We start from the raw sequence: 24,328 nt of genomic DNA, 5'->3' as shown, positions 1-24,328 counted from the left end.
GATATATGTAATTATGTCAAACTGAAGCAATAAGGTAATTTAACAGATTTGACTACATTAAAAAATTTTAACTGTACAGTAAAGGTAGCCAACATGCAATCAAAAGAAATATCACAAATTGGGAAGCTCTTTAATAACATAGCAAGATTTAAAAGCTAACTGGCAAGAAACATAAACAGATAATTTGCCCAAACAGGATATAATTATTAAACACATAGGAAAATGTTAAACTTCATTAATAATCAAAGACATAGTTAAAACAAGGTACAATTATATACCTATTAAATAAGCAAAAGTTTTAATTTTCTTGATAGCAAACAATACTAAGTAGATAGTAATGACATCATTTTCTGAGGTCATACATTGTTACAGCTATTTTAGGAAATAATACAATATTATTAGGAACCATATAATATTTTTATAACTTCGGCTTGGTAATCCCACTCTTGAGAATTTATCCAAATTTACCCCTTGACTCATTAGTGACACCCAAATCTACTGCTCAATTTCTGATCCTTAGATGTGTTTTAGTTTCTTATTTCCAGTGCAACTCTCCTGGGTACCTTAAACTCTTCCTGTCCAAAATGAGTCTCATCTCTCCTCTAAACTGTGTAGCAAGTCCCTTTTAATCTCTGCATCACTAACAACCCATGCTTTGCACATAGTAGGCATACAATAAAGTTGAATGAACAAACTACACCCATGTTTTTATCTTCCGGGCCAGGCTAGGAAGCTTGGAGTTATCTTTGACTGTTCTTCTCCTTCTTCCTTAGATAAGGTCTGTCACAAGATTTTATTTTTCACAATGTCTCCTGGCCTCTCCTTTCTTCTCAGATCTTTCTTGCATCCAGGCCCTGCACTTTGTTAACTGGAGTAGCCTCCTGATTTATCTTTTGGTCCTCAAGTTTCTCTCTTTCCCAAACCACCCCATGAGAGTATAACCTCTAATTTATCAGTACCAATTAGAGATCATTGGTGTAACCAACAGAAAGCAAATCTGGCCAACATAAGCAATAAAAAGGATATTTTGGAAGGTTGGTGGGGAGCTCACAGAATGGGAGGAAGAGCTGATCAATCAAGTATCAGAAAGATCAGAAACCAGGGCTATTCCTTTATTTCAACAACACGGATTTGTATATTGTCTCTCTTGGCTACCACCGTTAGATGAATAGCCCCAAGTGCTTTTCAGGGTAGTAATAATTTTCTTACTGTCCTGTAAATCCAACAGCAAGGATTATGTAATTTATTTTGCAGCCCTAGAGTACTGAGTGCATAGTATATACTTGACTGACAAAGCCAAATGATAGGAAAGAAACATGAGCTGACTTGTGGCAGAGTATGGGGTAGGACACTGGGGAAAAGTGACGCCAAAGGAAATCTGGAATTCCATTTCACTGATCCTGACCTACATCTACCAGAGCTACTGTCTTCTCTTCTAGGTCTCTGAGAGAGAGCAAGCCAGCGAGGATAATCTGGGAAAATGCCCCCTTGTTATTACTAGTTAGTACTTTGAGCCCATATTACTTTGTAGCCTTTCACTCTGATAAAAGAGCTGGATCAACTATGAGATGGGAGATTTCTTTACTCCTTTTTCTCCTGAGCTATCCATTGGGCTACTAAGAGGCCCTATGTCTGCATCACCATGACATAAGGAGGAAAGAGGAAGGAAAAACCCCTTCAAGCTATTCAATTGGAAAGGTCTCAAGAAGGATGAGGTGATCCTCCAAAGGGCAATCCTAATGGAAGGTAAAGTTTGCTCCTATCACAAATTCTGATCTCTTGGCCCTGGTCTGATTGTGAGCCTTGGGTACATACTGGTGTCCCTCCTGGAGGGAGGGAATCATGCTGAATTCACTCTTCCTAGTACAGTGGCTCCCCAATCTGGCTGTGCATCAGAATCACTTGAAGAGGCTATTAAAATCTAGGCCCTATTCTGGGTAGAATTCTGGGGAGGGACCTAGGATTCGCATGGAAACAAGTTCCCCAGGTGATTTTCAGGCAGTCAGCCCAGCACTGGCACATGGCTTGGATTTTAGGAAATACTGCCCTAGAAATTGGGGCAGTGCCATTACACATCACATTTTGTCCTTTCTTGGGTTAACCCAAGAACATCTAGGCTCCATGATCAATCAGAGATGCGAGTGTCCTTTTCCATGGGTGAGAATCACCAAAGTATCAGAAAATTCCTTCATAAGACATTGTAAGGACAACGCTCTTACATATTCTGCTGTAATCAATGAAGTTAGAATATAGTTAGATATTATGATATCTTGGTAAATTCCAGAATATAGTTTATGCATTTACGTGATCAAAATATATTTTTCCTTGCAAAACAAGTTTAGATTAACTTTCAAAACATATGATACAAAGTACATATGTTTTCCTCCAAAATAGTTTATTTATAAAATTAAGATACAAGCTAAACAATATACTTAACCAGATTTAACCTTCAAACTTTATCCTTCCCCAGCCTTTGATTTCCTGAGGCCTAGCAAATAATAACAGTTAATATTTGGTGAGCATTTGCCATGTGCCAGGGACTGTTCTAATTTTTACTTGTGTTAACTCATTTAATTCTTTCAATAACCCCGTGAAATATGTACAATTTATCCTGCAGATGAGGACGCTGGGGCAGAAAGAGGTTAAGGAGCCTATCCCAGGTCATTCAGCTAGTAAGTGGTGATTCAAACCCTGGAGGTCCCGAGCCCAGGTCCATATTAGCCGAGCCATGCTGCCTTTGTAAGCTCTTCTACACCAATAGCAGCACAGACCTCTCTTCCAGGAAATACCACTTTCCCTATTAAAGTAGATCCTATCTGTTCCTTCTGGATTAATACGTTCATCCTGCAGCCCTAGGGATTCACGGTGAGTTAAAGAGAGAAAGGAGGATTGAGAAATCAAATATCGTGCCATCTACCAAACCAAGAACCTGTAGATAATCTTGCCCTGAATCTAGAACTGAGCTCTTGTGAATGCCAAGGTCAGATTCCTGATGATATTTGTGAAAAGTCACCCAACAGTTCATGCAGTTGCACTTATAGGTAGAGAACCCCCGTTAGTAGCAGACTCTATCTTTTAAAGTCTCCCCCATAGTTTCTCTGGAACTTTGCTCATGAAAAGACAAGTTGCTCTGGCTCTAGAATGAATGATTATCCCTGCTGACACCAAATTACTTTCTCCAGATCCAATCTCAGTGCAGAAGTCTTCCCTTCCACCTGGGAATTTGCACTGAGAGTTTGGGCTGTTGCTGCAGTGTTTTGCCCCTGAGTGGACCTGCCATCCAGATCCTAGTCCCTCATGTCTATGTTTTCCCTGATCTTCTGGACCATGTCAGATACTCATCATGATGAGTGAAGCAAACCTCCAAACCCTGTAGATGCTTAGCCAGCCACCTACTATGGGTTTCAAAGAAAATGTGTAAAATGGACTGGACATGCAAATGAACATTTTCTCTGTGGCTCAAATTAACCTGGAGACCTGTGTAGTTCAGTCTCAGCACATTGTTGTGTCCCAGAAACAAATTCAAAGCCAAGAGTAAATAAAAGGGATTTCTAGTCTTTATGCTCCAATGAACATTATAGGAGACACATAGAAATGCTTCCTGAACCTCCTTTCCTCTCATCCATTTCCCCTATTCATGCAGCTGCTCCCCAGCCTCCCCTCCATCCCCATAGTCCTTTTCTTCTCCTTGCCTCCATTCCTGCACTTCCCTCCATCATACCTCATTAAGTCAATCAACTTAACCTTGCTCCCCAAAAGAAAGAAGACTCCTTCTTCAGAATGGACAAAAGGCTTTGGAAATTGAGCTGACAAAGTATTTTCTCTGTGGGAACTTTGGGAAGGTTGAGGCTTGAGTCTCTGAACACTGCTATCTTAATATTTCTTTTCCTTCTCTTCCTCCCTTCTTCCCTTCCTCCCTTCTCTCTTCCCTTCTCTCCTTCCTTCCTTCCTTCCTTCCTTCCTTCCTCTCTCCCTCTTCTTTCTTTCTTTCTTTCTTTCTTTCTCTTTCTTTCTCTTTCTCTCTCTCTTTCTTTCTTTCTCTCTCTCTCTTTCTCTCTTTCTTTCCTTCTTTCTTTCTTCCTTTCTTTTCTTTCTTTCTCTTTCTTTCTTTCTTTCTTTCTTTCTTTCTTTCTTTCTTTCTTTCTTTCTTTCTTTCTTTCTTTCTTTCTTTCTTTCTCTCTCTCTCTCTCTCTCTCTCTCTCTCTTTCTTTCTTTCTTTCTTTTATTTCTTTCTTCCATGCTGCACATTACATGCTCATGACTTACTTATTCTATAACTGGAAATTTGTGCCTTTGGCCCATTTCACCCACTCCCCTCCTTGCCTCTATGTTCTTGCCTCTTCTAGCCATACTTCATTCTGTGGGTCAGTTTGAACACCTTCTCCACCCTATTGAGATAGTGATAAATTGAACAAGGAGTGTAGACTTACAATTATAACCTTCAAAAGACAAGAAAATATTTTAGGTAGGTGGGGAATAAATGGTCACACCAAAATAGACTATGACACTTCTGTTAGGCAAGTTTTTGTGTTTTAAACATTATCTGTGTCCTGAATAATTTCCAATAATCCATACTCTGTAAAATGCAATAAAAACTAGTATGTTTTCATAGTAGAGATTTTTCTTCAAAATTCTGTGACAAATATATTTAATGTAGTGTTGCCATAATGCCATTTCAGTTTTCTTGCTGGATAAATCCATCTTATGAATGTTTTACAGGAAATCTGGGGTATGTTTTCTGATTTAGCAATCAGAAATTTGGAGGTACTCAATTCCTTGTTGTAAATCTCTTGAAGTACGGCTTACCATATTACTGATAATTAATTTATGGCATAATTTAAAGTTGTAGAAATAAAATGTTGATTGTCTCTGGCAACTACTGATCTTTTTTTATTTAAACATCTTTATTGGGGTATAATTGCTTTACAATGGTGTGTTAGTTTCTGCTTTATAACAAAGTGAATCAGTTATACATATACATGTGTTCCCATATCTCTTCCCTTTTGCGTCTCCCTCCCTCCCACCCTCCCATTCCCACCCCTCTAGGTGGTCACAAAGCACTGAGCTGATCTCCCTGTGCTATCCAGCTGCTTTCCACTAGCTATCTATTTTACGTTTGGTAGTGTATATATATCCATGCCACTCTCTCACTTTGTCACAGCTTACCCTTCCCCCTCCCCATAACCTCAAGTCCATTCTCCAGTAGGTCTGTGTCTTTATTCCCATCTTGCCCCAGGTTCTTCATGACCTTTTCTTTTTTTTTTTTTTTCTTAAATTCCGTATATATATGTTAACATACGGTATTTGTTTTTCTCTTTCTGACTTACTTCACTCTGTATGGCAGACTCTAGGTCCATCTACCTCTCTACAAATAACTCACTTTTGTTTCTTTTCATGGCTGAGTAATAGTCCATTGTATATATGTGCCACATCTTCTTTATCCATCCATCTGTTGATGGACACTTAGGTTGCTTCCAGGTCCTGGCTATTGTAAATAGAGCTGCAATGAATATTTTGGTACATGATTCTTTTTGAATTATGGTTTTCTCAGGGTATATGCCCAGTAGTGGGATTGCTGGGTCGTATGGTAGTTCTAATTTTAGTTTTTTAAGGAACCTCCATACTGTTCTCCATAGTGGCTGTATCAATTTACATTCCCACCAACAGCAACTATTGATCTTTTCTCCGTATCTATGAGCTCTGTTTTTTTCTTCATATGGTATTTGTCTTTCCCTGTCAAACTTAATTCACTTAGTATAATGCCCTCAAGGCCCATTCATGTTGTCACAAATAACAAGATTTCATTATTTTTTATGGCTGAATAATATTCCATCATATATATATGTATATATATGTTTGTTTGTTTGCTTGCTTGTTTGTTTTTGTTTTTCTTTATCCATTCATCCATCAATGTACACAGGTTGTTTCATATCTTGGCTAATGTAAACAATGCTGCAATAAACCTGCAGGTACATATATCTTTTTGAGTTAGGATTTACATTTTCTTCAGACAGATACCCAGAAGTGGAATTGTTGGATCATATAGTAGTTCTATTTTAATTTCTTGAGGAAACTCCATACTGTTTTTCATAGTGACTGCACTGATATTTATCTTGTCACATTACTAACTGGAACTTTTTATGAAATGCCTATCTGGTCTTCTTTCCTCATGAGTTAGTTTAGACTGTATTTGAACTGGGAGGATTCTTTTGCCTAGACTATCATAGCAGCTACATGGCTGGGATGAGGAAGAGAAAAGGGAAGCAATTTTTACAAAGGGCTTTTATAGAAAAGCTAAGAGGACAAGGGAGATTCTGAAAGGAGAGGGAGTCCTGGTGGGCACTCCAGACAGCATCAAGAGCTTTGAACCTCATGGCTCCTCCCATGCTCCACCCCAGACACCTTGGTCCCATTGACCCACACATCACAACAGAACTTTTCCTCTTGAGGATTTGGGGACCTGAACTCTCTCTAGAGGTTGAAATGTGCCACTAAGAGCAAGTCATTAGAATATATAATGCATAGGGATTGAAAGGAAGCCAAGTGTGAAAAACTATGCGAATAATGAATTTACTACTTCTAACCCAGTAAAATGATGAAGGCTTCATAAAGAAGGTGACAGAAAGAATGAGTGAGTGATTGAATGAACGAGCATATGGGTGCTTTATTGCTTTAGTTTATACTTGATTGCACACATTTTCTCATTCTGAATATTTGAAAATACACATAAACTATAGGATGCATATATCTGTTTGGGAGATGAGATATTTCTTGATTCTCTTTCTGGAATTTCTCTAGGGTTCTCCTTGCCATTCTACTTCCCAGCCTGGCTGGCTTTTGTGCAGGAATGCTTGGCTCTTCCTGAGCTATGGTTTATGACAGCAGTCCCTTGGAGTCTCTGTTGGGTAGGCATAGTTTCATTTTATGTCTGCAATCTTCCAAAGAGTTTTGAAGCTCCCCAAAGCTCTGAATCCAGGACCAGCTATTTTGAAATAGGATAAAGAGACTAGAAAAAGCAAACTGAACTCTATCTCCCCTACCCACCCTTCTTCCATGTTAATTTTAACTGGGGTGATGGTATTCAGGAGAGAGGAGCCGCCCAACAAGAAACACAGAATGGTTCTTTTCTTCAACATTGTGGGAAATAATGGGTTTGCTTTGAATGCTGTGTGCTGGGGGACCAGTGATCCTCAAGCAGTTAAACCACTTTCCAAGTTGTTTTTAACTAAACTTTTGCCCCAGGGTTTAAGAAATCTCCCTCTTTAATTGATGTCTTTAGTCAGTGGCCGCTTATAATCAAGAAGATTGCACTTAAAAGGGATAGAGGCCGGTCTTATTATTTGCGTTAGAAGATTTTGCTTTGTAATTACAAGCCAGGGACTCTAGAACCAGTAGATCTGATACAGAGAGAACGACAGACATTTTAGTGCAAGCTGTGCATATTCATCAAGGAAAACTGTGCTGTGCTGTTTGTAACAAGAAGTACCATTGGCTTTTCATCTTTGGAGCTTCTGATATCCTAGTCCATTTGTTTTATAATGAAATTATTGGTGATATTCATTTATCAAGTACTTACTGCTTAATAGTATGTGCCAGACATCGTACAGAAAGCTTTGTAAACAATGAGTTGAGGATAGAGTTTCAGGCAAAGAAAGAGATTGTTGAATTTAAGCCTATATGATCAGGAAGACTTGGGAAGGACATACATCAGGGGTCAGCAAATTTTTCCATTAGGGGCTAGATAGAAAATATTTTAGGCTTTCTGTAGTGCTAACGGTCTCTGACACAACTACTCCACTCTGCTGAATGTTGAAGGTGAAATTGACCATAGACAGCACATAAATGATGAGCATGTGTTGTCTTTTAAGTTGTGTTTATTTATGGGCATTGAAATTTGAATTTCATGTAATTTTTACATGTCACAAGAATACTCTTTATTTTGATTTTTTTCAACCCTTAACAAATGTAAACACCATTTTTGGCTCATAGGACTTACAGAAAAAGGCAATGGAATAGATTTGGCTCATGGGCAGTAGTTTGCTGACCCCAGACATGAAATAATCTCTAGGACCATCTTGCCACCATTTGGGAAGTACCTGATTGCAATGGAAGAGAGAGGAACAAGTGCATTCCTTTGTCTCAGGTGTGATTGTGTGTAGCACTCTCACAGAGGCATTAGAGTTGGTAAGATGTTTAATTCTATTCTAAATATTGGAAAGATATTTAGAGAAGGACACTCCCCACACTCCACTCCTCCCCGTATTAAGTGTTCCAATGTGCAAAACCCTTCATTTGAGGTCATTCTTCCCAATGTCTAAACTCAATCCATTGTGCTAGAGGTAAGGTTGTATCACCAAAATGAGACCAAATTCTGAACACTAACACATCTGAATTGTTTCTCCATAGAACTCGATGGCATGGGAAGAGCTTAGCTGTAAATAAGGATCAAGAACAGGAGGGCAGTGTCTGCAGTGTGGGTTTAGAAGGCTAACATATCGGCCTTATTGCTGTCACCTGGAAAGAACCTTGTCAAATTTAAAGCCATTCTTATACTAAAGTCTGATGATGGAGTGAACTGCTTCCAGAGACAGGGAGGTCCACAAACTAAAATTGGGTAAGGAGGAATTAAAGATCCCTTAGTGATAATGGGGAGAAGGTGATGTGGGATCTGCAACTTGAATTTATAAATTCTAAGGCCATCACAGATGATGGCTTTGTGGCACATGTAATCTTGCCTTAATTGGAGAAACAACATGAAAAAAAGAGAGACTAAAATGCAGTATGTTGTAATGCACAGTATTTTACATTTCAGATCACACAGGTACAACCTCACAACATGGCAGACATAATCACCAAGACCCACAGTTCCCCGGGTCCCTGGGATGAGTAAATGATCACCAAAGAGGTGAGCATTTTACATCCAGGTTGAGTTTTTCTCAGTCTCATGAGCAAAGAGCCAGGCATTTTAGTAAAAGTGGATGAAAAAGTGGAGGTGTTTCATTTCATTTAATAACCCAGGCTAACGTCCCCTGTCAGTTTCTGATCTTAGAAACCAAATACCTGCTAAGGGGGATGAAGTCTGAAAAGGGAAAAATTAAGCTAAGCTTTAGTTAAGTATGTCCCCGTGGTAAGCATTTAAATTAGAGTACAAGAAAAAAGTTCTCTAAACTAAGTAGAGAAGCCTCCCCTGACCTAGACTCTTAGGGTCCAACCTTAAGAAGAAGGGCAGGTCCCTAAGACAGTCTCTCTTGCACTGGCTGGATGAACTGCTGTGTCAGCAGTGCCATGCATCATTAGCTGACCTGGAAAAGCTCCAGCTGCCTTCCTCTTACACTCTCTCTGTACCTCTCACTTTAAAAAAGCTTTCATCAACATCATCCCAGACATCTTTTGTTTTCCCAGCTGGAGAAGCCTTTCTTTCTGTTTGCATCCCATCTCTAGCTAACTAAGTTCTTTTGCCCTTAAGAACTGCAGCCATGAATCAAAGGGAATCATCACCTCTAAACTCTAAAGTGAATCTGAGGGCTCTGGGATTCCATAGCCCATCTATCTTCTTGGAGCTGCCACATTTAGTTACATTTTCCTCTCCACTGTTGGTGGTCATTATCTTCCCCACTTTCCATCCACCATATTAGAGACAAAATAGAAGAAGCTCCTCAGAGCAAAGTTTTCTTCTGAGATTTAGTTCCAATACAGCATAATCCTCTTTGCTTGGTGGGTTTCCCAATCTCTCTGCCAGGCTGGGGTGAGATACATGTCTGGCCTATGGCTGGAGTTATTTACTACATAAAATGATCTCCTGCTGGGGTTTTCTCTGAATTTCCTGCAAATGGCTTTACAATAAATCTGGGAAAGGAAATCAATTTTTTTTTAAAGGATTGATACCCATTCCTTGCCCACAAAACCTCACACAGAATCCTTGGCTTTTACTGTCTTCGTGCATTTTAATCCTTACCATCTAAAGCTAGATGGAACTTTGAAAGTCATTTGTTCATCCTGCCTCCATAGAGGAGAGTCTGCTCTGATTTAAACATTGTAAAAGCACAAAATTCTGCTATCTCATTCAGGAACTCTGGTACCTCAGGAATACTTTCTTATAATGATTTCTCCTGCCCATTTCTTGTTATTTTGGATTATAGTAGAAATGGTGAATAGACTATCATTATTTTCTGAGAGACATAATTTGATATAATGAAAATATTTTCTAGATGAGATGCTTCCAAGCTGGGGAGTTACTGACATTTCATCACAGCCCTGCCTTTAATACTATGACTCTTACTCTACCCCTTACTTGCTTCTTCTTTTTAAAGTTGGAAAATCCAATGACCAGGTCACAAGAGGAAGAAACCCAGGGAATGAGCACAGTTCAATCTAGACACACACAAAATTGTTAGTGCAAAATTTGCTGCTCACTAAATGATCTTTTTTCTTTTTAAAATGATCTTAAATATCCATGTAAGTGAGTTTTGAATGAGACTGAAAGCCCTCCCTGGTCTATGGAAATTTTTCTGGATTTTTATTCCCAAATAAATTTTCAAGGTATCAACTGGTCATTTTTAAAAGCTAACTTCCTAGTGTCTTCGAAGCCACAAAGTAGTGGCTTCGATTATGTGAGAGAGCCCTCCAATACCCTCCTATATAGTTTCTGAGCAACAGGAAGGGAAATGGGGAAGAAAGTGAAAGGAAATTGATACTATCCTGCCCTTTGGAAGGTGGGGCTTTTTTTTGTGCCAGTAAACCTAAGGAAAAACTACTGACATGACAATGGTAATACCTTGAATTTTCAAGTACCTGGGCCTCATGGACATGCAGCTTTCACAGAGATCAGTAAACTAAAGCCTGAAGAGGTGGCATTATTAGACAAGACTATAGAGCTCATAAGTGATAAGTCTCAAATTGCTCAGCTTCTAACAGGGGCTGATATACAGCTGGTGATCATAGGAGTAGCTGTACTGGTTGTTAAAATATTGGAATACATCTCTATAGTTAGTAGATAGCTGTTTCCTTGAGATGCCCTAGTTCCTCCAGCCTTCTCCTGGGAACTAACCTTAGCTGCAAGCCTCCCTCATAATGCTTCAACTAAAGGTTAGCCCTGGACATAGCAGGCAACCTCCAGGCCCTGTTTCAGCTTTGTGGTAGCTGATATTCATACTGGTTTTTCAGTGCCTGTAGTATATCTGTTACATGGTTTAAACATCACTCTCGCTCTTAACTGTGAAACTTCACTTCATCTGTATGCGGTCATGGATGTGACCACACTTCCTGTGATCTCTGCTTGGTGAGTCTGTGAATCTCAGAAGCTTGGATTCTCGATCTTTTGAAGAGCTCAGCCATTCTCAGGGGGCAAGAACTGCTTTTATAAAACTTTAGTTTCTGTTTAGGAATCAGAACTTGTTATGGACTGAATTGTGTCCACCCTCTAAGCCAAATTTATGTTGAAGTTCTAACCCCTAATAGCTCACAATGTGATATATTTGTGAATGAGGCTTTAAAGAGGTAATTAAGTTAAAGTGAGGTCTTTAGGATGGGCCCCACCCAGTATGACTGGTGTCCTTGTAAGAAGAGGAAATTTGGACACAGACATGTATGGAGGGAAGATCATGTGAAGACACATGAAGTAGATGGTCAGCTACAATTCAAGGAAAGAGGCTGCAGAAGAACCCAACCCTGCCGATAACCTTGATCTCAGGATTCTAACCTCCAGTATTTTGAGAAAATACGTTTCTGTTGTTTGAGCCACCCAGTCTGTGGTACGTCGTTACAGTGGCAAACTAATACTGGCCTTGTCATTAATTCAAAGATACACTTTCTTTGCAGTATTAAGTTTCTTTGCCAAAGAACATTGTGCTTAGGGTGATCACTCATGATAATTTGCCAGGATAGTTCTGGTTTATGCCTGCTGTCCTGGAATAATATTTATAGTGCCCCCTTTATCACTCAAAAGTATCTCAGTTTGGACAGTAAACTGTTTGGTCACCCCAAATTTGTTTAACTCTTGAGTCCAATATTTGTAATTTTCTCTCACATTCTCAGTCTCTTTCTTGTCAAATACTTGTCACTTTTTTCATACCTTGATATTTGCTATGTTCTCTGGGTTCCTCTTAAGTAGTCCAGCTCACCATATGGCCCACTAGGCCATGGTGTTGTCCAGTGGACATGTGTTGTGTGCACAGTCCTGAACAAGTTTCTGTGGAGAGCTGTACAGGAAAAGGACTCCACTCCTCCCCTTGAGGAGTGGTGACCCAACATGAAACATACATAAATCAGAGTCATCCTATGTCATCCTTCTGTCCTACACAAACCATTATTGCATACTCAAGTAATTTTTTGGAAAATGTTCTTAACGCTGTTTAATCTCCCCATCCAGATTCACTGCAGTGAATTTATGGCAGGCTTCAGAATACAATTAATGCACACTTCTATCCTATCCCATCCTGTAGCTGGCTGTGGCAATATAATGCTTTTTGGCAAGCTGACAGAAGAAGGAGAGAAGAGAAACTCTGTTTTCCAGGGAAATGTTAGCGATAAGTGAATTGGCAGTGTTTCAAATGGCACTGGGAAGCTAGTTTATGGTACTACAAGTGTGGCCTTACCTAAATGTCTCCACTGAAAAACTGCAGTAAATACCCTCTCTTCCTTGCCTCCCATTTGACATTAAAATAATAACAATAAATATAATAATAACTGCATTAGCAGCTTAAGGAGTCATTAATCTACCAGGTCAGAATAAACATCACATGTAAAGCTTGAAGGTTGTGACTGAATCAAGAAGGACCAGAAGACAAGAAGACATGAAATTCCTCCTTTCCTATTTCTGTGGGTTTTTTTCTGCAGTAGATTAGCTGCATGAGGTAGAGGGTGGTGGACAGTGTTTAGGAGGCTCTATTCTAAATCAAGTTAAAAATTTCTCTAGAGGCAACATTCCTCTAGAGGAGGCCAGTTTGTGATCTTATCCAAGGTCCATTTGGCTAATGAGGATATAGCCCAGGAGTGAGTCCCCTCAGTTCCATTTCTAAACAGCTTACATTAACTTGGAAACATGAACTACCTTCTCGGCCCTCAGTTTCACTGTCAGTACAGTGGGCACAATGACACCCAATGACCCATTTAATTGGGATGTATGAGTGTAGTCCGGGTGCCAGTGAGATTTGTTGTGCATATCCACATGGGCCATGGACCCTGAGCAGTCCTGTGTGTTGATGATTCTCCTGGACAGTTTCCCACAGGCAATATGTTCTTCATCCTTCCACATATAGATTTGGGAAACTATCCTTTTGAAATAAAGATTGGTGTTTCCAGCCCCAGGAGATAATTTATATAATTATGATGAGGGAAATGAACAGAGCACAGGATGGTTTCCAGCCTTCATGTCCTGTATTTTGTCAAGAGACATTCTGGCAAGCTTGCTTTTTTGTAACATCTCTACATTAGATATTACAAAAATTAGAGAATTATTATTCTCTATTAGAGAATTAAAGAAACCTGCTTCTCTGTGCTCCAAATACATTTGAAAGGAAATGCTATAATTGGACATCATCACTGTCAATCATATTGGGTGTAGAAGAAGGAGGTAGGCCATTAGAGAGGGAGAAGAAATAAGGAATGACCAGGTTGTGTTTTGGGGCAATGCTCTTTCTGTTTGCCTAGTCCAAGTCTTGATGGGATGCATGTGGGGTCTGAGGAGCAGTTCTTAAATCTCTACTCAGAGCTCATAAATATTTCAGGGTACCATTGGAGGGCTAAGAAACCAATATGGTCAAATACATTATTACTCAATGTTACTATGATTTTTTAAAAAAGAAAAAGAAATGAAGGGATAATTTGGATGAAAAGTGTTCTAGATGTATATCTGTTCTTAAAGCTCTGTATCTTTCACTCAGATTTATTTTAAAAAACCCAAAAAACAAAAAAGGGAAAAAAATCTACTTATAACTTTGAAGACCTGGCAGGAAGAAAAGAGCTTTCATAATTTTTTTGTGGAGGTGGGAGCAAACATATCCTGAAACATACTTTGAGATGATCAGTTAAGATGCTCAGAAGTCTCACTCTCACAAAAGCCCATGAATTGGCCCTGCTCTAACCTCATTTGACTTCAAGAAAGTGCATCCATTACTCCGAGGTGGTCCATTTTATTTCTTCAATCAATGAAAGACCTTGTAAGAGTCCTCAACCTACAAATCATAGAGTTTTATACTTAAGAATAGAGGTGCCATGACTTTCCCCAATGCTGTCAGGACGTAACTTTTCCTCACTCTTCATATCCTTGAGATGGGGCACGGGGCTCTGCCTGCTCTGCTTCTGCCTGGGTCTCTTGGGGTCCTTAGGGTTTCTATGTCACTGGGCAGGTAGGGGAGACACTTTTGTCTTCATCCCAGCTGAGCTTGTTCTGCTCTTCCTTGCCTTGTTTTGGGAATGAACCAGTAGTGTAATTGACACTGATAATAACTCCAATTTGTTCATTCAAAAACTGTATTCTGTCCCTTCTCACCGGGCCAGATGACCCCTTGGTTCTCAATGACTGCCCTGGAATTGGATTGATTCAGTCCATTCCCCGCCTTGTGCTTAGGACCCTCTCCCCAGGGCAACCTTTGATACCAAATACCATGGGAGAAATAGCAAGAGCCTCTAGGACAATGGAATTAAACCTTTTGGCCAAAGAAAGGAAATGTGAACTGCCTCTGACCCCTAGGGATGGAGTGATGGTGCCCTGAGAGGGGTTTGGTGATGGTCCAAGGAGACTGTTAGGAGGGAAATTCAGGGTACTGGTTCTCGAATACTTCCAGGCTATTCTCTGGGAAACACCACAGCTTCCTAGTAAAAGTTTGTTTTTTAAAAAGCTAGGAAGAGGATCTAAAAAGCTTATGATAGTTAAATACTGAAAGAGCAATGACTTCTAACTTTAGGAAGGAGGACAAGAGCTCTTACACAGAGAAGGAGAAGCATCCTAGCAACAGCAATTGCAGAGGATATGAGCAGCTCTCAAGAAGCAGAAAGGAGGACAAGTCACCCAGGACCCACAGAACAGGGACAAGCCTGAGGATTTTGGAATTCCAAATTGGAATTCTACTCCACTGTGATTGCCTCCATAGTTGATTGACAGGAAAATAAATATCACACAAGGATAGAATTATTTGATTTAATATCTGAGAATACACTTTGGGAAGTACAGGTTCTTCATTTATATATGTGTTCTGTATGCACAACACACACACACACACACACATATATAATATATGTATAGTATATATTCATCTATATGCACGTGAAACACTATTACTAAGATTTATTTTGTAAAATCTCAAAGAAAAAAAGATTTCAGTTCAAAACTCACCTATTTCAGGAAGTCTTCCTAGATTAATCTCATTTGAGTGCCTGTATGTAATAGGAATTGATTAGTCTGTGGTTAACTCTTTCGTTCAAACCAACACATTTAATGGCAGATGACATTTTTGATTCTGTTTATTATTCTTGCTTGAGGCTCCTCAACAATACCATGGTCTCTGTGGTGTGATGAAAGGAGTTATATACATTCTGGCTGCTGTTCAGCTTGGCTTCTAAGGGCCAGGTATTGTATTTGGTTCTGAGATTGTCATGGAGACTGATGGACACAGTTACTCTCCTCTCCATATTCTCAGCCAAGCTCTATCCTAGCACCATTCCTATTGGCCAACCCTCCTGTTTTCTCTCAACTGTATTTCATTGTTATGGGGTTCACTGAAGACCGTGTCTGGCTCTGCCAACACTGCATGCACCTAGGCAGGTCATGAGTTGTTGATGCACATGTGGGTGTTATATTATTCTTTGGACTTTGTGATAGTTTAAACTATTTTTCTAAATTGAGAAAAAATACTTCGTAAACTTTCACCCATGTTGGTTATCTTTAAAGCAATTAGATTATAAAGTGCCTTGAGAACAGGTACTGTAAGGAATTTCTTTTAATTCCCCCAGCACTCAGTATAGGGCCTTGGATACTTAATGTATGCTAGTTAATTGAATGGGTAAATAAAATGAATGAATGTCCTGTACAGTGTCTGTGAGCCTGTGGTTAAAAGTGCCATTGAACACAATGTGGTTTTTACTTGAAAGGCCATAAAAACTTGCATCAGTAAAATTCTGACTCGACTGGGGGCTCAAATTAATGAGAGAAAAATGTGTCCAAGTTAATTACCTTAATTCTTTCTTGCACCTCACTTCAATTGCCAAATTTCATGAGATCCAAGACATGATGAGGCCAGAGAAAGTCTGTAATGACAGACACAATAATAGTGTTGGGATTCTACTGTATATTTTTTCTAAACTCCCTTCTGAAATTATAGTGTTCTGTTTATATCAGTCCATGGAAGCTCCTTCTTAAAGATCCCAAAGTTTCCCTCAATTCTTGGAATAGATCTCTAATTTAGTTCCCGCTACTGTAAGCCTGTGCCATTACTGTTCCACGCCTGCATGTTTTGTTTTTTTTCATGTAGATCCAGAGAGTTTCCTAGAAACAGAGAATTAAAGTGAAAGCTGAGAGCTTACCTCAAGTTGGAGGAAATCTAGATGGAAGTATAACTATTGACACCCCTGTGTATCAGTTAGGGTTCTCCAGAGAAAAGAGAACCAGCAAGATGGGTTTATACATGTAGGAAGAGATTTACTATAAGGAATTTGCTCTTGTGATTACGGAGACCAGCAAGTTCAATTCTGCAATATGGGCCAGCAGCCCGGAGACCCAGGAAAGCCAATGGTGTGGTTGAGGTCCAAAGGCAGTCTGCTGGAGAATTCTCTAGTGCTTGGGGAGGCTGATCTTTTTTTTTTTTTTTTTTTTTTTTGCGGTACGCAGGCCTCTCACTGTTGTGGCCTCTCCCGTTGCGGAGCACAGGCTCCGGCCGTGCAGGCTCAGCGGCCATGGCTCACGGGTCCAGCCGCTCCGCGGCATGTGGGATCCTTCCGGACCGGGGCACGAACCCGTGTCCCCTGCATCGGCAGGCGGACTCTCAACCACTGCGCCACGAGGGAAGCCCGAGGCTGATCTTTTTGTTCTATTCACGAGTTCAGCTGATTGGATGAGGGCCACCCACATTATGCAGGGCAGTCTGCTCACTCAAAATTCAACAATTTAAATGTTAATCTCATCCCAACACACTCTCCAGCTTGACACATACAACTAACCACCACATACCATGTGGTACATAGTACTGAACAAGAAGAGAGCTCCCAGAGAGAAGAAAGTGTCAGCCAGAGGTAGTTCTGGTGCTGGCTGGCTTTGGTAGGTATCCAGGGTGGAGTAGGAGAGAGAGGTGTGGAGACAGAACAAATGTGCACAAGTATGCAATGCTCAATGTTTTTGTGAGGGATTTAGCGTTTGTGGACACCCTCAGCTTCAACCTTGGTGCAGACCTGGAAACTAGTTATTGAGGCTAAGCCCAAACACCACAGCTTGTTCCTAAGAGAATGAGCCTGCCTTCAGCTACTGCCCGCTTCTTGGATTCCCATGGAGTTGGTGAGGGCAGTAGACAGAGATTCAGTTTAACACTGCCTGGGTGAATTCTTGATGACGGTCACTTCAGGTCACCTTTGCAGTAGCCCAGAGGAAATATTCAATTTAAGCAAATGTATCAGACATGGGTTTCCATTTATCAATCCATGCTGACTGACCTTTAATGAATTAGACAGAAATCCATTCCACATTGCCTGGATAAAGATGTAAGGCTGATGCATAAATCTTGACTTTAAGAAAAGGTAAATTCAAACCAGAGTTGGGAGCTTGTGCCTTCTGAGGCCATAGCAAGGATATTAATGACTTACAGTTACGTAATTATTTGAGCTTATTTCTATCTCAAAACCCTAAACTCCATTTCTCATGGTATCAATTCAGACTCTCCAAGTTTGGAGTATTAGTGAAACTCACTGCCTCCCATCCTTGTCCTGTTCAGAGTTCATCACTGCATTCTGTGTTGGACAGCAGTCTTTGGTTTCCTTTGTTCTTTTGTTTATTTGTGTTCATTTGGTGGAAGAATAACTCATTCATCCCTCACTGAGCCAGTCTGATTGAAAAAGAAATACAGAACTCGTTTTCCTTCTGTTCCTTTTAAAACTGTCCCCCTTCATCCCAATTTTGCTCTCAAGAGATATGACCATTGTGGAAATTAAATTATAATTAGGGTCAAGGACTTTGAAATAATGACCCCCAGACTGACCCCTCTGTCTGTACTCTTAAGTGTCTCCTGGCGGTGCACCCAGTGTTGTGTTCTGGGCCATTTTAAACCTGTTTCCAGAATTGCCACCTGACACCTAACCATGACACAATGGTTTGCCTTAGTAAATGCATCTGTTATATGGTACAGCACTAAATGCTTTCCTGAAATCCAGATAAATTATGTCTGCTGTTTGGGTAATGTGGCCCAAGAATTCAATTTAGGTGAATTTATCAGACATGGCCTTTCCTTTATCATTCCATGCCGACTGACCTTTAATAAATTAGAGAGAAATCCATTCCGTATTGGTGGATGTACAATCTGAGGGGAAGAGTAATCAGCACCGGATCTACAAACATGCCCCTGACTAATTTCCTGCCCTTAATGTGCTCCAGTCTGTGACAGGGCACGGGGAGGCTCATTCAAATTGCCTCAGACTCCTGAAGAGTCAAGTGGGATGTGAAGTTGGAGGAAACGTGAGGGTCTTTATGCCCAAGAGGTGCAGGGAGGGGGACCATGGCTTAGTCATCTGGGTGGGCTTTGCAAGGTTTCGCTTCTGAAACAAAGGGCTGTGTGGTTTTAAGGAGGTTCTTCCCTATCTCTGAGCCTCAGTTTCCTCAGCTGTAAACTGAAGTTGTCGGGAAAGGAGATCTCTAAGGCCCCTTTCACCTCTAAAATCTTTCAGCTGAAGGAAGAGATAGAGCAAGGAACAATGATTGGTACTCCAAGGTCAGGTGAGGGTGGCATTCAGACTGGCCTGATGCTTGACTGGGATCCTGACTGGTATTAAACTAACTAAGCTCCGATGAAATGGATCCAGTTTCCAAGATCAGAGGGATTCAGAAGCAAGCAACGTTAGAGCTCTCTTTTATTCTAGAAGTCTTATTAAAAGAAAGGAAATTTGAAAAAGGTGCCAGAGATGTTCCCTGTAATCCTTGTCCTTGTAAGTATCCATTTTAATTTCAATGCACTTAAGATAGTGACACCTGCTGAGTTAGAGAAAAACTTAAGCCAACTCAAACTTGAATTTGACAAGATGATCAACAAGAAAATGGTCCATGGTGAAATAACTTCTCAACGGTCCAATAGTACATCCCATCTCATGCACAAATCCTGAGGTTCACAATCCTGTTCAGATCCCATAAAGGCTCTGAAAAGTCCTGCAATAAAGGAATCTGTTTAACTTTGTGTAACCCAGCAGTTTGCAAACTTTTTGATATTGGGACCCATTTTGTTTGCTTGTTTTTTTTTTTTAATGCAGTGCCTATTAAAATCATTCAGAACTAATATTCCACAGAGGACATTTTGGAAAACGCTGGTTTGACCTATCCAGGGATCCTCCTGTCTGCTTGTGTGTTATGGTCATTAAGAACATTTTCATTCTTTCTCCCTTTGGAGAAGTCCATCCCCAAAGTGATCTTCAAGTTGTACTCATATTCAGTTCCTTAGAAAATATGTTTGCCAATTTGGCTCCACAATCCTATCTTGGGGAGATCCATAAAAACTTGCCAAATGTGAAAATCCTTGCTTAAGCTTTTAATATTTAAAGATATCAATTCAGTATATAAATAAGTAGAGAGGTAAACATTTATTTATGTAAAAACCAAGAGCTATTTAATAAAAAGTTTCCCATAGCCCCAACTTCTTTAGAGAAGAAGATAGAGCCAGAAACTTCCTTGGAGAAGAAGTGTTTGGATTGATGACACAGAGAAATCCTGGCTACACTGAGTTCTGAACTAGCTGAGCAGCAGATATGCTGGCTGTGCCCTGGAGATGCCGGGCAGAGGCTGATGGGAGCTGTGCTGAGGCTGAAACCCAGAGCAGAGCACCGAGAAGGTGAGAGTGACTCCTTTAAGCTGGTCCTGGCATTCACAATAATTGCTAACAGACCACATTTTTCCTCACTCTTTTTCCTCCCCTACCCCAATTCCTAGCGTGTTAACAGCATACTTTATTTCTGAGTTATTAAAAATTACATCTTTCTTATATTGATTCTTGACAGTTGCCAGCTGACCTCTAATTGGTTCCAGGTCTGAGGTTTCAAATTTACTGATTTTCCTTTTGATATTTTAATCTTTCTTCAATCCCCTCCTCATTCCCTTCCCTGCTTATTGCCTTAATTTCAGCAGCTGTGAGGACTCTAGCTCCATATTTCTTGTGAAATATTTCTTTGTATTTTTAAGGGAACTCGCCAACCAGGGAGATGGGTATTGCCGTGTCTATACTTCTTTGATCTGTTTTGAACAACTGCTTTTTACACCAGAGCAACAGGCCTGTGAACTCCCCCAAAATGTAATTTGTGGGTGTGGCTCTTCCTCGTTCTCAGGTGATGCTTGGGCAGTAATAAGAATTTAGCATTGAACCCCAAACAGATCATAGGATAAAATGATGTGTAGAAATGTGAGCATGCAATGAATTCATTCTGAGCAACTTGGGAAAAATGAGATTGGGACTGATATGTGGCTGAGTGAACCCACTGTCTCAGGCACACTGAGATTTGAGATGACAGTGAGCTCCGTGAGGTCAGAGAATTTGTCTATTTGTTTAATATTGTATCCTCAGTGCTGGTGCAGCTTGAGGCTAACAGTAGGCACTGAATAAATATATGATGAGCTGAGTATGGGTTTTCTTCTTTTCCTGATTTTGACCAACAATCAGAGTTTGGGACAAATTTAGTAAGTAAAGTCTAACAGGAAAATTCCACACTTCTCCTAAGTGATTTTTCCACCCTTACCACCATTTAGCAGTTTCCCTCTTTGGCCCAAGAAAATATTCTAAAAACAATATCAATAAAACCTCCCTTTAAGAATGCATATTCTGGGCTTCCCTGGTGGGACAGTGGTTAACAATCCACCTGCCAATGCAGGGGACACGAGTTCAAGCCCTGGTCCAGGAAGATCCCGCATGCCTCAGAGCAACTAAGCCCGTGCGCCACAGCTACTGAGCCTGCGCTCTAGAACCCGTGAGCCACAACTACTGAAGCCCGTGTGCCTAGAGCCCGTGCTCCGCAACAAGACAAGCTACTGCAATGAGAAACCCAAGCACTGCAACGAAGAGTGGCCCCGCTCGACACAACTAGAGAAAGCCCGCATGCAGCAATGAGGACCCAATGCAGCCAAAAATAAATAAATAAATTTTAAAAATAAAAGCAATTGTATAAAACAAAGAATGCATATTCTGAATATACAGATCCATAGAATGTTTAAACCTTAGAGTCAACTGGCTTCAATGCTTTAATTTTGCAGTGCCACAGTGGGGCTCTTGGAAGTGAACTAATTTCCTGCAGGGAGCCCTGGGCTACACAGAGCCTGTATGAGCACCTTATCCACGGAATGAACATTTATTGAGAGCCTACCTTGGGTAAAGCCCACTTCTGGTCACAGGCAAATAAGGGGAAATACGACTCATTCCACGGCCTACATCGTCTTATAAGCACTTTTTCAACCTGCTAGGTTGACCAACATTTAACAGTTTGGAGTTTTTGTAGTTACAGAAGTTAACAGATTATCTTTTCAAAATATCCAGGGAAGGGTGGAACGAAACTGCAGAAGGCATTTGCCTCAGTGAGAACTCTTCCATCAGACCACACTTTTTTTGTGGTCATGGACTATTTCTTATATGACTTGGTGTTCCTAGTACCTATCACAGTTCTTTGCATGTAGAAGTGACTCAAGAAACATTACAGAATGTGATAAATGTGGATTGGCAATATGGTAGATTTGTCTATTTGAGCCAGAGTTGTGAACACACTGGATCCAGGCATTAACTTGGGCAAGTCTGTCTGGTGGGTCTGTGAAGCTAGCCTCCTTGCAATTATCCTGGGCAAAGGGGTCTATAGGAAGGTGTCATTATCCTGAAAAGAAGGGCAGGAATGCAGGGCATATGGAAAACAGCATATTGGAAGTTTTCCAAATCAGCCCTAAGGGGAGAGAGGCTAAAGGCAGAAGTTGAAGAAACTGCTTTGATAAGGGACTCAGTGTCTTAGTCTGGTTTCCCCAAAACTGACCCTGAGATTTAGGTGCAAGTAGTCTATTTGAAGGATGAAATTAGCATCAATTGAAGAGTAGGGACGTGATACCGGGAAGAAAGGACAGCCAATAAAAGGTAGGATATTAAGCTGATAACCACAGTGGTTAACTTGGACTTAGTCCTGAAGGGAAATTCTGGCAACAGTATAAAACTCAAGCCTTGGGATTATCCCACACGGAGGGGAAGGAGGATAGATCACGCCTTGAAAGTCATTGGTTGAGGGCTTCTGGTGGTTGTTAATTCCCTGGTATGTCTGGCCTACTGTACACGAAGGCAGAGAAGGCTTTTCCAGTTCTGAAAAAATATCCCCTAGTCAGAGAGATGCAGATCCTGGTAGCTAGAAGTTAGTTGGAGCAGAGTGAAAGATTTGAGGGACACCGTGGGGGACACTGACAGTGCCCACTGCACTTAGTTTGGTGTGGGGATGACAAACAGCTTTTCAGACTACAACAAAGAAGGTGACAAGGTGTGGAAGGGAAGCATGTAGCTCTGTGACTCTTGCTTCATAGTGCAAACTACAAGGAATGCATTGCCTCCTTAAAACCCTGAGATTTAGAGTGTGAGAGTCCTGGGATGCTGTTGCAGGGGCCCTGATAAGGCTGGTGCTGATGAGCTTACCTCTCTTGGACGCTTCACAGGCATTGGCATCAGTGCTGGTGTCAGCAAGGGGAGCCAGGGCAGAGCACAAAGGAGTCTTTTGTGACATCATGTCACACACTCCTGGGGAGTCCCAGATTGAATGGAGGAAGTTTTTGAGGTGGGTCTTACGTTACACCAATGGGAGCATAACCTGGGAAGTTAGAATTATTTTTCAAGTGAGTTCATTGGTACTTATAGACTAATAAGACCCAGAAAAACTCCAGATATGAGAGTAAAGGAGCAAAACCCCCATGGGGGCTCCATACCTCCTCTTCCCACTGCTACCTGAGACCAGGAACAGGACTTGGAGAAGAAGCTTGTAGAAGATTGACTCATTGGTCTCCAACTCTTCAAACATCTCTGTGTTAGAATCACATATCCATGCCATCTGTCACATGACTTTCCTTCCTCCCACTAGAGGAAGAGTATATTTTCCTGCTCCTGGACTTTGGGTTTGTCCATATGATTTGCCTTAGCCCATGAGGTTTTAGAGTAAGTGATGTGAGCAGAGGCTTGAAATGTATACTTGTTTGGCCCTCTTGAGCGTCTTCCATTTGCCATGAGGACAGACCTCAGGTAGCTTCCGTTCCTAGTATGCAAAAAGACATGGGGGCACACCTGAATGCAACCTGGAGCCTGGAGCCAACCCGACAAACCTGCACCCCAAAGTACAGCCACTCAGCCAGCTGAGCTCAGATTAAATTAACCAAAACATAGTCCACCTACCAACCCATGAGGTCCTGACATTTTTGAGGTTGTTTGTTATGCAGTGTAAACTGACTTCTGCAGATGCAATGTGTGTGAACAAGTTCTGAAAATGCATGGGAAAAGGTGAATCCTGGACACTATGTCTGTTCAGGGTAACCAAACTTGACCACCCAAAATCTCTGACCACATAATTAGCACAGGCTTTGTGAGGAAGCCAAAGTTGGAAAGAAGCTCAAATGATCCAGCAGTATGGGTAGAGGTGGGCCAGAAATTTGAAAGGAAGGCAATAGGGCTTTGCAACACTTAAAGCAATCAAAATAAACAGCTGTGAAACCAGGAAACGGCAATCCCCAGCCCCGGGGTCTGCTGCTGGGCCGCCTCAGATTTGGTACATTTAATCTATTGCATTAACACAGCTTTTAGAGTTACAATCCCTCAAAATGATTTGGACTCCATTTCTATCACAGTTGCCAGGGTCTAAAACTGTCAGTTAGAAAACCATTTACCCAAGTAAACCCCTCCACTGGCTGTCAGGTAGAAGTTATTACTTCAGCCTTCATCTTGGCCCTTTCTTACATGCAGATCCAAACTCTCCAAATCGGCTTCACCATTCAAATCACATTCCCACGGCGTGTTGCAGAAAGGAATGACCTTGAAACAGTTTGCAACTATGCAAACATTAGTCCTCACGGCTTTGTCTCTGAGAAGGTGTGATGCAGAGGTTTGGTTTGGCGAGGAGCTGAGCAAATCTTTTCCATGACTCCTTTTCTTGTTTT

Source organism: Phocoena sinus, chromosome 17, assembly GCF_008692025.1.
Source record: "Phocoena sinus isolate mPhoSin1 chromosome 17, mPhoSin1.pri, whole genome shotgun sequence".
Taxonomy (NCBI): Eukaryota; Metazoa; Chordata; class Mammalia; order Artiodactyla; family Phocoenidae; genus Phocoena; species Phocoena sinus.
The sequence above is the reverse complement of the archived record's forward strand: the minus strand, read 5'-3'. Positions refer to the sequence as shown.